The 14,132-nt window shown below is 38.8% G+C and overlaps 1 protein-coding gene across 2 annotated transcripts in view; it reads left to right on the forward strand.

Annotated features, from left to right (window-relative positions):
* Window positions 1-35: 35 nt before the first annotated feature.
* Window positions 36-14,132, forward strand: part of LIMA1 (LIM domain and actin binding 1) — a 72,514-nt gene continuing 58,417 nt past the window's right edge. Inside the window, exon 1 of one of the 2 annotated variants that reach the window (XM_004692760.2) lies at window positions 36-111. The gene's annotated coding sequence lies outside the window, so the exon portion shown is untranslated. Of the gene's footprint in view, window positions 112-193; window positions 258-14,132 lie in introns of those variants that run through there. The other variant, XM_012732629.1, reaches the window with a different exon arrangement.

Consider the following 14,132-nt stretch of genomic DNA (forward strand, 5'->3'; position numbering starts at 1 on the left):
GGGGGAGTCTGTAGGTGCTGCGGCCAGGTCGCGACAGGTGCGCGAGCCTGAATGCTGGAGACCCGCGGCGGGGGCTGAGAGCTGCGCAGAGAAAAGCTCGCTTTTAGCCAGGTAAGGGCCTGGTTTCTCTCCAGCCTTCCGCAGCCGGAGAGTGTGCGGAGACTCCGTGCTCCCTCCACACCCTTTTCTCCCGCGACTTGTGGAACTGGGGCTGCACACTGAGCGCGAACTCCTCCTATTCGCGACTGGGAGTGGAGGTACCGCTGATCGGCTATTCTTTCCTCACTTCTGGCTACGACCCCGTGTTTGGGAGCGATTGTGTAGGACGCCTTTCTTGCTTGAGGGCGGGAGCTCATGATACCCCCTCCTCTTCCGTCGGGAACACTCCTTTTTAGCTGTATTTGTGTGTGTGTGTGATTGGAAGAAGGTGGTAGGTCATCAAAATGCAAATAGTCTCTCAGGGAGATGGTGTGATATTCAGCTGCGCTTTCCCTCTTTATTTTCAACCATACCCTCATTAGCTTCCCCCCCCCTTCCATTGTGTCAACTGAACTTTGTTAGACACACCCTTTTGAGGTGTGTTGAAAATATGGCAGTCCTTGCAGTTGCGTGCATCGTCACCGCATCGCTATCATGTATCGTGTATATAGATAGTCACCTGCTACCAACGTGTGTAGGTGTTAATATAAGGTAATTGTATACCCCTGGCTACACCTACTCAGCCTGAAGTGGTACGCGCTAGCAGGGAACCATCTGGCGCCCTTCCTTGCCGCCTTACTGGTGCTTACGACAAGCTGTGTAGCTGATCCTGGTGAGAGATAATGGAACTACTATTGTCTTTCACCTAATTCCAGTTTTCTGCCTAATCCAGATGGTTCTATTGACTTTTCAAATTAACCAAAGGTATTTAGGGAGTTATCAGTCTTTAAGACAACACCCCTCTTGGGCACAGGTCTTCTTATGCATTAAGTATTCTTTCTTTTGAGCTCACTTTAAATGATTAAATAATACTTGTTATCTGCAAAATCACTAATACATACTATTCACAAGTGATAAATAGTTCAGGAACCTTAAATAATACTTTGTTCTGAGCTGTGTGATGAAACAAAGGATGACCCTTGGCAAACATATTCTTTGATCTTGTGGAATTATAGCCTGGGTGAAGGATGATCGTGTTTTAGGTAGACGTTCAAAAAGTTAGAGAATTAGCAGGAGAGAATTTTTTTTTTTTGTAAAGTGTGCACATACTTTCTTGCTTTGCATCAATAGAACAACCTATAACAGTCCACTAGATAATTAGGAATTTGTTTCCTTTTTTTTTAGACAAAACATTTACTGAGTGTCTTGTTTGTTGGTCCTGTGGAGCCAAAACTTCAAAAGTTCCTACGCTAAATTAGAGCTTAAAATCAAAAGTTTAGGCATATCAACAGATATAATTTATAGTATTAATGAGATCAATGCTGTGCCTGAGCTCAGAACAGAGCACCGTAGCAACACATTTTTTTTTTAATTCCCTCTTCTACTGTGCCTTAGGAACAAAACAAAATAAACAATAGCAAAAACTTTTGAGTAAGAAGGAGTGATTCTTTTCTGTGTGTGTATTTGTATCATTCATACTTCTCACCTAGTGTTCTACCAATAATATGGCCTTTGAAGGTGGGACAGGCCTTAGGTCTGTGACAGTTTAGTAAGCAGTTAGTGGGGCTATTTTTTAACTGGTGTGTTTGATGTCTGCCTGAAAATGTTATCAGGTAGTCCCTGAACTGTGAGAATCTCTGGGAAGAGAATAATGTGTTGGTTACATTAGCAAAGCAGTACCATTTTGTAAAAATTGCTCATTGTGTAACATTGTTCAACTTGGTACATTTAAGCGTTGTTTCAGACTGTTGTAAGGTGAGCCAAATTTCAACTTCATAACAATTCTAAGAGGATGATTTAGAAGTGAAGACAATTCTATTGAAGTATATCTTGATGACAGGGATATATGTTTTTTCTTACTAAGGTGCCTTCAGAGTATCTTTTTTCTTCCTTCTGTGTTTTTTTCCTTTGGAGGGAAGTTTGCTTGGGAAAGAGAAGATTCTTTACTGGTTTTCATGATCTGAAGTCTAATAAACTCTTCATAAAGCTGCAGAATGTTGTTATTTGCCTGCTGCTCGCTCGTCTGTGTTCTGGTATGCAGAGAATGAATAGGACATGATCTCTTTCTGATTATCATTTTTAAGTTGATATTTTAAGATAATACTACAGATGATGGTATAACTTAAACACTTGAGCCATTACTTGTTAAAGACATTTCTTTGGCAGTGATTTCCTGTAAACTCTAGGAAAGTGGGGTCTACCTAGGAATTTTTGGAAAGGCTGTAGATATATTTGCGTGTAGTTCATGTATCTACAATAACTATGTTTTTTCTTAAAAGATAAAAAACCAAATATTTATTTACTTATGCATACAAGGCCAGAGGTGGGAAGGGGGGATTGTGTGAGAGAGGATTCACCAAAGACAGAGTGGGGCGCAGAACAGGCAGATGGACTGAAATATGCTGCTGAGGGGAGCAGCGGGCTGTGTGCCATATGGGTCACTCTCTCTGGTCAGGGATTGAACTCAAGCTGCAGTGGCTGGAGATGGCTTCATTGCGCTGTGGTTTAACCCTGTTGGACCACCAGGGAGGGCCTCAAAGAGTTTCTTAATGCTACTTTGAAACTAAGAACTTTCATTCAATGGCTTTATAACTTCTCATAAATTTCCCCTTATTTATCCTATAACAGGGTTTACTTAACTATATGAAGAACTTTACAACTCCTTAGACATATTTTTTCCTAACACTTTAAAATATTGCCAATTTTAGTTTTTATAATCCAGATTGGTAATCCTGACATACTTTTAGCTGGTGTTATCTAGATTTCTCTAACAGTTTTTTTCCCATAAACTGAAATCCAAGCAAATGGCCCAGGAGTTTTTTCTTCAGTTTTACTGAACAGGTAACATTGCTGCAGTATTAGAGGAAGCCTGTTTATCTGTGCTTAGTATTCAGTAATTTTCCTCTGATAGTTGATTACTGTCCTCCTCTTTATACGTGCCAACATGTGACCAACTGAACACAATTTTTGTTCCTCCCTTGCACTTGGCTCCTTGACATGGCTATACCTAATTCTCCATTTTCTAGTCTAGCCATGGCCTCCCAGATCCCTTCACTAATATATGAGCATTTGCCTTTTAACATGTCAGTGTTTGCCATGGCCCTGTCCATTATCCAGAAGCATATCTCATTATATGCTCCCTGTGCAATTGGATCTCTCTGTTGACTTAAACTTATACCTTCATTTGAATGACCTGTCAATTTTTTCAACATTTTTTTTAATTTTACATATAATTCTTGTGTTATTTTCACATGTGCAAACTTAAACATTTAAAAAATAATTTTATTTATTTATTATAGAAAGCCTGATGTTGGGTTGGGGATTGCATTATAAAGAACACAAAATATTCCATAACCTGTTTCAGAGAGAATTTCCATTTAGTGTATTTCATTTCAGTCTTTTTTTTGATACATACATATAAACATACATGTCATTGAACTCATTTTTTACAGTGTTGTTTGAATCTATTTTTCCTTACTTTACATTATGTAATACTTTCCCATGGCATAAAAATTAATTTGAAAATGGGGCCTCCCTGACGGCCTAGGGGTTCTCAGAGTTCTCACTACTGCTGCCTGAGTTCATTCCCCAGCCAGAAATGTGAACAACATGCAGCAGACCTTTCCTGTCTCACCCACTGCCCTTCTCAGTAGTGTTTTTCAGTGGATCTGCCTGTTCTGCTCCCCACTTTTTCTCTGGTGAATCTTCTCATCCCCTGCACCTCTGGCTTACTCCCCATTTCTCCTATGCAAAAATAAAATCTTACTATAAAGGAATAATTATTTTAAAAAAGTATTTGAAGACAATTTTAATGGATGTTCAAAATCTTAGTGTATTAATGTTGCATAATTTAACTGTACAGTGAGGTGTTTTAATAAGTGAAAAAAAATGGTAACAAATTTACTCATAAATCTTTCTACAAATTACCTTATTTCCTTAGGCTAAATTCCCAGAAGTTGAATTACTAGGTTAAAGAGCATGAAAATTTTAAAATACTAAACTGTCTGCCAAATTGTTTCCCCCAGACTAATTAATTCTCATTTTCAGTGGTTGAACCTGCAATCTTAATAGATTCTTAGAAACACTGATTTTTTAAAAATTTTTACTAATTTCATGAGCCAAGGTGATTTATTTATTTGTGAGTATGAACATTTTTCATATATTCAGTTCCATTTCAATTTTTTCTGTAAATTGTCTTTTGGCTAATCTGTTCCCATTTTCATTTGAGTATTACTATATTTTTTTAAAGATTTATTTATGCATACAGAATTGGAGTACAGGCCAGAGATGCAGGGTGTGAGAGGATTCACCAGCCACAGAGTGGGGAACAGAACAGGCCGACTGAGGAAGTACACCAATGAGGAGCGTGTAGGTCAGGAGAGGTCTGCTGTGCCATGTGGGTCACCACCGGGCAGGGGATTGAACTCATGCTGAAGTGGCTTTAGCTTGTTAGTGCTGTGCTTTAACCTGCTGCACCACCAGGGAAGACTAGATTATTACTATTTTAATTATGTTGTTTCTTTGGGGATCTTCTGTTAAGTTGGAGTTCTTGATGAGACTACAGGTTTTCATTAGGCTAAATTGAATGAATGGAGTAATAAAGTGCTACAGAAGTTGAAATTGTGATGTTTTAAATACCTGTCAGTATGAAAAGTCAGAGCTTACGACAGATGAAACAGCACTGCAAAATGGAAAAGGTTCTGAGAGTCAAAATGTTCAACTTGGTGATGGGAACCAACCACTTATGTAGTCTCAGCTAAGTGGTCTGTCTCTTCTCTGATGGCTCTGAATTGAGAGGCTTGGGCATTGAGCATTGTGGGCTGAGAGGATGGCTTGATAAACCATAGCTCACTAGAGGTTATGAAATTACTTTCTCTCTTATCCCTAACCTTTCACTTCGATCTATAGGCTCTGGGGAAAGACTGGATGCAGTGAAGACATTCCCATGGGGTAACAAGGTTCAGTGGAGCCTGAGGCCTACTTCATGTGTTGGCTTTAACTCTGAGGACTTTAGAAGTTACAAAGATCTGTATTTCTTAGGTTTTGCCATGTACTGACATATGGCAACCTGGACCAGTGGGTAATAAGAGCCTCTCTGATCTACACCACAATGTCCATCATCAGTTGGATATGAAACAAGTCTTATTTTGTGAAGTTGACAAGGCAGGTTATTTTCCAGCTTCTTCTGTGTATTCCATACAGAACTAGCCTTAGTGTTTTTCTTTGTGATTTGTATAAGCATGTCATTTAAAAAATCCTTTGTCCTGTGGTCAAATGTTTAACTAGTTGTCTTTATTTTTTGTATCATATTCTATATTTTCTCCCTGCCCCCTTAGGATTTCTTTTATGTTTAGAAGTTTTTCATCATCCAGAGATGGGTTAAGTATTCATTCCAACTGTCTTGTGTGTGTGTGTTTTAATATAATAGTTTATTTTTACACCATTTTGTACATTTTTTTTCATCTCAATTGTAATCCCTGTGGGTTTCCCATCACCAAGTCACCCGTGTGCCATCACCATAGTCTTGTGCACTTCCCTCCCCCCTGTCTTGTGTTTTTTATAGTTTTACATCTATATTTATTATTCAGTTGTCTTGGATTTATTTTGGAATACCAAACCAGTATACTTAGTGCCTTTGCACATCTTCTGAGTCCCAGATCCTTATTTCCAACTTCTTATAGATCACATGGCTAGTCCTGAAGCACACTCACCTTCATCATCTAGTTTCCCAAAGGAGAAGCTGGAGTTGGTCTTGAACATTTCAGTTCTCCTTTCCTCCCACACTTAGTCACCAATTTTAGTTGATTCTGCAACAATTACAATGGTTCTTTTATCTGTCCTATAATTCACCTCCTTTTTATTGCTAAAGTCCCAAGCAAGCCCATCACTTGGCTTCACTTTTCACTTTCAACCCAGAGTTGTGATAAAAAACCAAAACACTGATTTTCATTTGGCCCCCACCACCACTTACTTCAGAACTTGGGGTCTTGGTTAGAAAGGTCAGTCCCCATTGACCATGTAGACCTACAAACAAATGTATCTGGGAGAGGAAGGCTGTGAATCTGCAGTTCTAACAGCACCTCAAGAGATTCATATATACACTTGGGTCAATGCCCAAGTAAATTTCTCCAAGACCAACCCCCCTACGCCCACACCCAACAGCCTTTTTCCAGGCTTATCTCCGTCATCACTACCGCCCCCAACACTGTAGACATACAATGACCCAGTTCCTGGCCCCACCCTGCCCTTTCCTGACTCTGTGCCTTTGCTCATGCAGTTCCCGCAGCCTCAGCGCCTCCCTGTACCCCCCACTGCTGCTGAAATCCTTTTCCTTAAGAGCACATATAAAATGCCACTTTTTTCTAATGTCTTGTTGGCATCCATGGCTCCCTTCCTAGACTTCACTGAGTACTTCATTTTTATTTCATTTTTCATCAACATACTGGCACTATTTATGAATTATTGCTTCCTTAAAAGATTACAAGGCTTTTAACTGTGAGAACTGTGCCTTTGCACTTCATTTGGTACCTATATATTATGCATATAATAAGCAGTTAAATACTTATAGCGTATATGAAATATATCTCACAACTACATTTGACTATGCATCGCACTTAGAATAACATCGAAATCCTTTACCATTGTTTGTAAGTCCTTTGATCTGGCTCGCAATCATTTCTGTCATCCTCTCATGTTTCTGTTCAGTCTCCCTAGGCATCTTATTCCTACCTCAAGGCGTTTGCATTTGCTATTTGCTCTGCTTGGAAAGCCTACCTTTTCCTTTCTTCATCTAGCTGGCTGCCTGTCTCCTTACCATCATTCAGATTTTAGCTGAAATGTCATACACTTAAAGAGGGTTTCCCCTGGTCAGTATCTAAAGGATCTGCCGCCTTTCCTCCCACCACTCAAGTTACTAAGTATTTCCTTCAGTGTTTCATTGTCTCTTTTCCTCAGTAGGAGCTTCATGAGCACAGAGAGGTGTCCATGACTTTTGACATTCTATCTTTAGCACATAGAGCACTGCTTAACACATGGCAACCGCTGGATAAGTATTTGTTGAATAAACGACTAAGTCTTGAAGATAGACTGCTCATTTTGACAATCTTGATTTAGTTTATGATATAGAGTTTTCTTGCATTGCAAACAGCTGAAGTAGTTTCATCAGGGTTCAAACCTGGTAGCAATATCTGAGGATTCCTGAAGGTAGCAGGACAAAGGCTTGGACACCACGATTGCCAAGATCAGTTCCAAGGTCAGTGAAGGTTTTCCAAGGTGTTCCCAGGATTCAGGCCACGATTTTACTACCACTGTCAGCATCTACTTTCAGGGTTGTTACACTGTTCACTTCCAATCTATCTGCTCTCATTACTGATTACTATTTAAAAGCAAGTAGAACTAAACTAGAATCCTACTGACTAAAATCTCAAGCAACCAGAAGTTTTCTTATGCTTTCCTTCTCCAGGTCAAAAATAAGAAAGCTACCTAGAACCCTCAAGAAATTATATTTTAATTGTACTTGTCTTGTATGTAATAAAACTTTTAAAAATATTTATTTATGCATACAATAACTAGACTGTAGACCAGACATCCAGGAGGTGAGGGGATTCACCAGGGACAGAGTGGAGAGCAGAACAGGCAGATCCACTGAAATACACTGCTGAGGGGAGCAGTGCGAGACAAGAGCAGCCCTATGGGTCAGCTCCTTGGTTGGGGATCCAACTCAGCTGTAGTGGCTGGCGATAGCTTGATAGTGCTGATTCTTTAACCACTGTGCCACCAAGGAGGTCCCCCAAATAGAACTTTATTATTACAAAGATTCTCTGCTGCAGCTCTAAACAAGGTTTCTTGTTAATACCTAGTTGAACCACAGTGAAATAAATTCACTCCAATTTCTTCTGTTAGCTTCACTGGGTAACCTTTTTAAAAATTCCATTGTTTTCCTTGAAGCTAGCTTAGAATTTTTTTTTGAAGCTAGCTTAGAATTTTAAAAATAATAGTGTTTATAACAATCTATACTTTTTCAAAATATTTTTACTTTTATCTTATTCAATCCTCATCACCATGCCATGAATTAGTGTCAGTTTTTTAAATGAATTGAGACCAAAAGAAGTTGATTGACTTTCCCATGCCAACTAAAAACCACTCACTGCTCAGTAAAGTTCTTAATATTTTTAAACTGCACCATGTTTGATGAAGCTTTTAAAGGTAAACACTAACAATTAATTATGTTTGTAACCTACCTGTGCATAACATTTGTTTAGCTACATAGTAAAATTTTTATCACTTCTATGGCTGTGGGATTTGGTAATTCTTTATGTGACCAAGCTATGCTTGTCCTTAATTAAAGCATTGTTCTATGTTAGCTTCTCAGATTTTTTACAGAAAGGAAAGATTAGAGAACCTGCCTAGAAAAGAGTCACTTTTCAGAAAACCTGCTTTAGTTCTCCTGCTTGAAGGGATTGGTTAAATTGATCTGAACTGGCTTTTCAGATTGGGCGAGTCCTGAAAACAAATCATCTAAAATTTCAAATAAGAAGAATGGAAGGCAGGCCCTTCCTGGAAGTGCTCAGGAGTGAAACTAAGAAGCCTGTGTTTAGAGAAACCTTGATTAATTATTAAGGACAAAGTTATATGGAGGTTATATCTTAACAGAAGCAGCCTTCCTAAAATAGGAAGTATATATTTCTGCTTTGACATTGTAATAAAGACTCTTTAATTAATCACTTTGTCTTAACTAAATTTGTAATTGACAAGACCTGTGATCATGTACTTTCTATGCGGATACTCAGTTACATAGGTGGGTCTTTGTCAAGACAGTGGCAACTGAGAACTGGCATTACACTGTTTTTCATTTGTATAACAGATGTTTACTGAGTCCCTGCGCTGAACCAGGCACTGATAGTTGATTTATCTGGTGTTGAAGTGTGGAATGGTACAAAGGTTAAAGTTCATAGTAGATTTAAATTTTGTAGAATAGCCTTGGTTAGCTATAAATATCCACATACTTGCTACAGTTAGCTATACTTCGTAGAGTGTAAGATTGGTTACTGATAAAATTTTCTGTTTTTCTACCTAAAGATTTTCCTACCTGTATGTGGGAAAATATTGAAAAAGAAATCTCACCCCATTGGATTCTGTTTACCCTTACAATATGTTAATTATCAACTGTGAGGGTGGGGGAAGGAAAGAGAAGGACCAAATGAATATGCAGATAAATTAAATTTGAGTTGGGAGAGAGGTGTAATTAAACTTGTATTCGAATTGATAATTCCTTAAATTAAAGAAAAAAAGATTGGGAAAATTCTTGCATGGCTTAAAACTTTAGACCAAAGTCAGTCTTTTTTTTTTTTTTAATATTTACTTATTTATTTCTGTATGCATACAGGACTGAGGTACAAGCCAGAGATGCAAGGGCAGTTTGAGGGTTCACCAGAGTCAGAGTGGGGAGCAGAACAGGCAAAATGATGAAGGTCACTGCTGAGGGGAGCAGCAGGCGAGACTGGAGAGGTCTGCATGCCATATAGGTCACCACTGGGCTGGGGAATGAACTCTCACCAAGGCAACGGAGGCCAGCTTTGCAGTGCTACACTTTAACCCACCGCACCACCAGAGAGGGCCCCAAAGTCAGTATGTAAAGGCTGTGTTTGGAGGTAATTGTTTTACCTGTCTAAATAAGATATTTGATGTTTACTACAATTATGTTAAAAAAAGTTAATTTGGGTCTCAAAAGTTCAAGAAGGAGGATAATTCAAATGATTTAGGTAGGAAAGAAGGCAATAGGATTATTAGAGTTTCTACAGAGTTGTTGAGGACACTAAAAATTGGCCTTATAAGGTATAATTTGGTAAGAGTTTTTGGTGCACATAAATGGTATCAGGCAGACCTGGTGTTCCTGGTGGTCACTACTGGTTTCTCAAAGGCAGCATTAGAAGCTTTTTAAAGAATTAATTTAACAAAAATAAGTTGATCTGAAAAACAATACACTCAAAAAAACTATCACAAAAACAAAAAGGCAACCTATAGAATGGGAAAAACATTTGCATATCATATATCTGGCAAGGGGTTAATCTCCAAAATTTACAAAGTACTTAATCCAACAACAAAGTAACAACCTAATTAAAAAATGGACAGAGACTCTCAGTAGACAGTTCTCTAAGACAGACAGATGTCCTATAGATATATCAAAATGTGTTCAACTTTTTTGTTCAAATCAAAAACACACTGAAATACCTCGTCACCCTTCTAAGAATGACCCATATGAAAGAGAACAGAAGTAACAAATGTTAGTGAGGTTAGCGAGGAGCTCTCAGCCACTGTTGGTAGGAATGCAAGCAGGTACAGGCTCTGTGGAAAATGGTATGAAGATACCTCAAAAAGATAAAAAGGAAATTCCATTTGACCCAACAATGCTGCTATTAGGTATTTATCCAAATAACATGAAAATATATAATACAAAAAGATCTCTACATCTATATACACAGCAGCACTCTTTACAACTGCTAAATTGTGGAACCAATCTATTAACAGATGAATGGATAGAGAAACCATGGAGCATATATTCAGTGGAATATTACACAGTTGTGAAGAAAGGTAAAATAATAGCATGTGGGACAAAATGGATGGACCTTGAGGTGATTATGCTGAGTAAATCAATCAAGAAGTGAAATACAGATTTGGGATGGTTACATTCATCTGTAGAATATATGTACCCTCTCCCCAAATTAAACACAAGCAATAGAAGCAGTAAAAAATTGGAAAGCAGGCCCTCCCTGGTGGCGCAGCGGGTTAAAGCACAGCACTGAGAATCTAAAGCCGCTTCCGCATGAGTTCGATTCCCGCCTGCCCCGGAGGTGACCACATGGTGCGGCAGACCTCTCCTGACCCGCCCGCTGCTCCCCTCAGCAGTGTACTTCGTCGATCTGCCTGTTCTGCTCCCCACTCTGTCTCTGGTGAAGCCTCTCACCGCCCCTGAGCCTCTGGCCTGTACCCCAGTTCTGTATGAACAAATAAATAAATCTTAAAAAAAAAAAAATTGGAAAGCAAAAAGATAATGATTATAAAAGGCAATTCAGGGAAAGGGTAGAGGTATTGGAAGAGGGAGGCAGGTGGGATGTGGTCAAAAGTGGTTTGGTGGGGGCGGAAAATTAGTTGGAAAAAAATATAAAATTCCAAGACTATCCCTCAAATTGACAGCAGAACTCACAAGGAACTTGATGAGTACAATATGACATCAAATGGCCTGTTTGATAGAGTCCAAATATACCATACCATGCATGCACAGCCTATTAGAATGCCCTGGTGATACAGCAGAATGTGCCCTCTTTTGCTGGTGAGATAGCTAGGAATAAGCCTAGGAAGTTTAAGCACATGTTCTTTATTCTATTGTAGGCTTCTCCAAAATTGTGTCAAGTCCAAAATGTCTCAAACATTTTCAGTATGCCTTCTATAAGTTCAATTTTGACATCAAAAATACAGACATCACACAGTCTCAAAATGTGGGGAGAAATATGCATTTGTTAGAAATTCAGTTTTGTAAAGAAAAAATAAGGGAATAATACATTGGAACAACATTGCTGGTTTATAATCTGCTAGAGGTAGTTATATTTCCATACAGCCTCCCCAAAACAAAAGCTAATATTTAACTTCCTGGGCTTAGTTTCTTCACCTGTAAATTGAGACAGTAATATTCTGAGTGTGTTACTGTGGGGATTAGCAAGTTTATATATATACAATGGAAACAGTACCTGATGCATGGAAACATTAAAAAATGTTAGGTATTTTTATTACCACTTCTGTCATTTCTTTTTTTTTTTTAAAGATTTATTTATTTGTGCATACAGAACTGGGGTACAGGCCAGAGGCTCAGGGGCGGTGAGAGGCTTCACCAGAGACAGAGTGGGGAACAGAACAGGCAGAATGACGAAGTACACTGCTGAGGGGAGCAGCGGGCAGGTCAGGAGAGGTCTGCCGCGCCATGTGGTTACCTCCCAGGCAGGTGGGACTCGAACTCATGCGGAAGTGGCTTTAGCTTCTTCCCAGTGCGGTGCTTTAACCCACTGCGCCACCAGGGAGGGCCACTTCTGTCATTTCTTAAGCACTTACTTTAGCACTGAGCTAAAAGAATATTTGAGAGATGACGAGTAAGGCTTAGAGTAATTTTGCTGTCAGCTACTAAGTAAGCAGTGAACCCAAGCAGTTAACCTGGGTGACAGGAACCTGGGGCAGAATTGGCTTCGATGTGGAACAGGATGGGGCATCATTTCTAATTTTGATACTCTTAAGAAGATAATTCTGGCCCAGACTACCTCTACTGACTGGGAAGGTGTGATTTGCAGTTAATCATTAGAGCATGGATCTCAGGGTCTGTCAGATTGCTTTAAATCTTGGCTTTGCCACTAGCTATGTGACTGCCAGCAAGTTATTTAATCTTTTTGAATCTAGGTTTCTTGCTCTGTAAGAGTATTGAGAAGAATGAGAATATTTTCTTCATGGTACAAGAATTAAGAAGATGAAATGAAATGAGACCCTATGAAAATGAGCAATAGTCAACAACCAGACTTATGTTAACATAGTTTAAACTGTTACCTAATTTTACATTCCATCTAGATGGCTGGTTAATTAGGGGCTGTTAAAAACAAGCAAACAAACAAAAAGCAACTCCCCAAAACTTTATGGATTGAAATCATTGAGGACCCTTTCAGAAAAATTCAGAATGACACGTGTCTGGACTTGCCACAGAAGAGACTCAGATTCCTCTGACAATCTGATATTCAGAGTGGGCCCCCTCTTGCCCCTAACTGAGAAGCATTAGACTGGAAAGTAAAGGGTAGTGGCTTAGCACAACCCAAAACAGTGATCTTAATGCCTGCTTTGTCACTTAGTGTCAATCATGCTTCTCATGGGGAGGACTCTGGTGTGAATATTAATGAGCAACCATGGGTGGATGCCCTGCAAGAGGGAAATTTACTGAAATGAGGCTCTCCTCTGTATAGTCTGCAACATTTCTATTTAGAAAGGGTATTAATGAGATCTGGATAGGAATCAGACACCAAGAAAAGACAGCTGCTGGGAGAGGCAATTTGAATTGTATAAGGAGCTACCCATGATATTCAGAAAGTCCTTGTGCAATTTTAGAAAGTAATTCAGTTGTGAAGATAATAAACAATTTACAAATGACATCTTAAAAATGGATGTCATTTCAAAAAGTGAATATATTAAATGACCTTCCCTGTGATTAAAGGAATAAAAGCTAAGACAATAATACACCATTTTTCATACAGCTAGCAAATTGGAAAAATTAAAATGATTAGTAATGCTCATTAATGATAAGAATGTGAGGAATACACTTTCTCACCTAGTTGATGTTTCAAATCTAAATTGATACAAACATAGCTATGTATTGATGCTCCTGGGTTTGGGTGGTGATTTGTCAACACAGGGCAAGTTTATTAAGAAAAAGAAAAGTGAAAGAGAGATGCCTACATAGGCACAGATAGGCAGTTTAAAAGGCAAGATCTACTGATGCAGCTGTTTCTGAGGGACACTAACGGATGTCTATAAAATGCATAGGCCTGTTTATCTAGAAATGCTGCTTCTAGGAGTGTATACCAACACTGCACACCATAGAAGTATGTTTATTGCTGTCTTGATCTTATAAAGGGAGAAGCTAATGCAACCTAAATGTTCATTGACATGAACCTGGTTAAGTGAGTTATAGACTGCTGGCAAGGGAAATATTATGTGGCACCTGAAAGTTGAGGTAGAGAGAAACTAATCACTGAGCATACATTAACATAAAGCCATTGTAAAATTTTTTAAAATGTGTGTTTTATGCATGATGGTGTTTACTTCTCAGTTTTTGCATTTGTAAAATAGTCATCATAATGGTATCTAACTATTGAGCTATGAAGATAAAATGAGATGGTAGATGTGAAATGCTTTGGACAGTGACTCACACATCATGCTATTTGTTACTGTCATTTTCACCTTTGGCA

This window comes from Condylura cristata, unplaced genomic scaffold (genome assembly GCF_000260355.1).
Source record: "Condylura cristata isolate star-nosed mole 26May11 unplaced genomic scaffold, ConCri1.0 scaffold00034, whole genome shotgun sequence".
NCBI lineage: Eukaryota > Metazoa > Chordata > Mammalia > Eulipotyphla > Talpidae > Condylura > Condylura cristata.